Raw genomic sequence first — 3758 nt, forward strand, 5'->3', positions numbered from 1 at the left:
TACGTAGTTTAATATCTTTTTCTTACAACATGATTTCACTTGTTTTTTGCTTTATATAACACCATCTTGTAATATGCTTCAAAACAATGTTGTTCTGTAAACCAATAGTTATTAAGCTTGACTGCTTGTGAATCATGTCCTAATGCTAGGATTATCTTGAAGTCTTATTTGCTAGAGATATAATTTTCTGTAGATATCTTATTCAAAATTGTTTGTTTAACTTGGTTGGTTGGGTTTTTTGTTGTCCAATTAATTGATAAGAATTTAATATGTGTAAAGAAAAGGTTCATTGTCATCATTGGACATGTCCACTCTGGAAAGTCGACCACCACTGGTCACTTGACCTACAAGCTTAAGGTATTGACAAGCGTTTTATTGAAAAGGTTCAAGAAGGAGGTTGTTAAGATAAACAAGAGGTCATTCAAGTACACGGGTTGTTGAAAATCTTAAGGATGAACATGCCTGACACTATTATTTATACCGCCTAGTGGAAATTTGAGACTACCAAGTACCAAGTACTACTGCAAAGTTATTGATGCTCCTGGGCATCGTGACTTTATCAAAAACATGATTACTGGTACTTTTCTAGTATGAGGAGGGTATACTTTAAGGGCATATTGGTCCCTATTTGCATAAACTGATGTATTCAACTAAAATTTCTGGGTGGATTACCCGGATTTAGATATTTAAAAAGTATCGTTTATATTCATGGGCATTAAAACAATATCAAATTTTATACACCCAGAAAAAAGTTTTTAAGGGTTACTCAACCAATTTTCGAAAAGGAGATACTATCAATTTTTCATTTTAGCTTTAAGTGATAATTTTTTTCCCAGAAACAGAGAGAGTATAATTTATACGTGACTGAAAAAATGACTAGTATACCCAAGCATTTGGGTGGTGCCATTAAATTGTATTCCTAGATGGACAGGAGGATAGTTAGCATGAGGATTTATGGTCAATAGAAATGAGGCATGAAAGCCAACTTCCAATCTAGTCTTTGAGTGATAATATCCAAATTTTTTGTATGATGCATGCTCAAATATGCGTTGAAGCTTTATCCGGAGCTTGTAATATTTATTCCTGAAGTACTCGAAGATGTGTCGAAGCTTTATCTGGAACTTATAAAATTTATTACGAAAATTGGGATTCGTTATATCAGTATCAATGATGAATATGACATCATTAAGCATGTCCCTTACTCGAGGATACAACATTTACCCATGTTTCTATGACACCATTATGTTGTAACGCTTTCCTAAGGAAGTATCATTGTCCCTATGAAGCTTAGGATACTGGAGGAAGCATTACAGTATATTACCGTATCAATATGCTTGTTCCAAAAGCAAGTTGGCTTGGTACATGGTAAACTCTTCTAGTGTAAAAATATAAGTAAAACATTCTTGGTAGTGGTATTGTAACATCTCCCAAATCCTTATAGGTAGAAATGTCAGTAAGATATTGAAATATCGGTCTTAGGATATTTCCTCGAGTATCGAAGAAAAAAACTTTAATATTAGGATATTTTAGAGTTTAGCACATGTTCATCCTACTACATCGACATTATGTGAACATTACAGTCTGATCCATGTACACCTCGATGTATGCGAAATCTTTAAGATAACATACATTCAAAGTCTTAAGTCCCGTTAGACACGATTAATTTGGGTCCTAGAGATAAGGGGGTCGTTCTAAATTAGGTTCTTGGGGTCGGTCCTAAAATAAATATCCTTGATTCACTTTTTTAACTATAAAACAAGCTTATCAAGTCTACTTCCTTAAACCATGTAAAAAAACATAATTTCAAGGTATCATTCATCCGAAAGTTCAACACACTAAATAATACTAATGAATTACAAATTAGTGTAATATAGACAATACAAAGTCCATAGAAAAACTATACATAGATAAGCTTATAGTAAAAATATTATATCGTCCCTTGATACTTTGATGATAGTATACTAAAGTTGTTATACACAAACTTTACTTTGTATGTTATATTTTCAGTAAATACTGACTTGAAAGAACAAATGATATTAAATATAACAAGTCAAACATGTTGTTGTTAACTTCGAGCTGAAGATGATATTTTCGTTAGTTCCGATACGTCTTCAGGTCTTTTCTGACTAACAAGAACAAGTCTAAACATTTTTATAATCCTAATCTTACCTAACAAAGTTAAGAAAATGTGTTAAACATATATGTGTTCTCCTGTAGTTGGACTGGAAAAGAATGGTTTGAAAAGGCAGGACTGGTATAAGTAACCAATCAGTTTCACATTGTTAATGCACAATTTTTGGTTACCCAGCTGTTTGAGGGTGAAAACGGTTTCTGCTGATTGCAGTAATTTCGGGTGTGTGGGTGAGAAACGAGTCTAAACCATAAACAATGTACTGCAAGGGAGTACTTTAGATTCAAGAGATCAATCTGTACAAATCTGGTCTAAACCAAGAAATGTCCGTTCCAGACTTGCTTCGGTCACAAAGAGGAGGGGAAGGGTTGGTTTTGGGGAGGGAAGCGAAGAAAGTGTTGAGACCAGAATAGTTGATCCTGAAAGAGTAGTTGGTTTGTGACTTGCATCAGAAAGTGGGAATCTAGAAGATGGGAAAGCTAGCAAACGTTTTTTGAGTGTTGTATGCTCCTGACCAGAACTTGTTGTTTGGTGGAAATAGGTAAGATCTATTTATACAAGTCGAAGTGAAACGTATTCTGGTCTCGTAAGAAATGGAAAACGGATGGGTAAATGGGAGGAGGTGGTAACCGGTATCGCCTGGAATTGATGTTCCATAAAAGAAAGCGTTTTACCATTACTCCATGTATTTACTAACCGCCTCATCCTTATGACACTATCTTGTAACGGGCGTAGTGTACGCCGCACGCTGTAAACCGCCAAACCAATACCCAATGAGCATCCCCCAGTTTGTGACATGTGTTGATGTCTCGAGTGTTTTCGTGGAAAACATGTAGCATGTTGCTGTTGTTTGGAAAGTTGAGTTTGGGAGATTTGACGGCTCGGTGGTGACCTTTGACGGTCGAGATTTTGCATCTTGAGAGGAAGGGTATCCGTTGGTTATTGCAACCCTTCGTTTGGTAGCCAGTGGCATGAAAGCATGGCCAGCATGGCTTTAATATGGCCTAGTTTAGGTGTGGCCAAAAGCTAGGGTTTTGGCATTGTTTGGGCGAGACCAAAACTAGGGCTTGGCATCGAGCCAAAAGGTTGCCCTGCGTTAGCTGGTAACCTTGGAAGTCTAAGATATGCGTCTTACATGGAAATGTGGTCGTCGATTGTTGTAAGACTTCGTTTTAGAAGCCGTGAAGGTAAGGCCGGCATGGTATGGTTTAGGCGCAGGAAGGTGGCTGGCACGGCATGCCATTGGCACATGTGGCATGGTTGGCATGCCTTGGCGCGATTAAGGCGTGGCCAAAACTAGGGTTTTGGCGTTGTTCCAAAGGTTACCATGCGCTGGTTGGTGACCTTGGACGTCTAAGATTTGCATGTAAGATGTAAGGGTGATCGTTGATTGTCGTACGCCTTCGTTTTGGCAGCCGTGAGGGGAAGGCCGGCATGGTATGGTTTAGGCGCGGGAAGGTGGCTGGCACGGCATTCCATTGGCACATGTGGCATGGTCGGCATGCCTCAACGCGGTTTAGGCGTGGCCAAAACTAGGATTTTGGCGTTGGGCCAAAGGTTACCATGCGTTGGTTGGTGACCTTGAACGGTTAAAATTTGCATCTACGATGGCACGGTGGCGCGGCTG

Source organism: Papaver somniferum, chromosome 4, assembly GCF_003573695.1.
Source record: "Papaver somniferum cultivar HN1 chromosome 4, ASM357369v1, whole genome shotgun sequence".
Taxonomy (NCBI): Eukaryota; Viridiplantae; Streptophyta; class Magnoliopsida; order Ranunculales; family Papaveraceae; genus Papaver; species Papaver somniferum.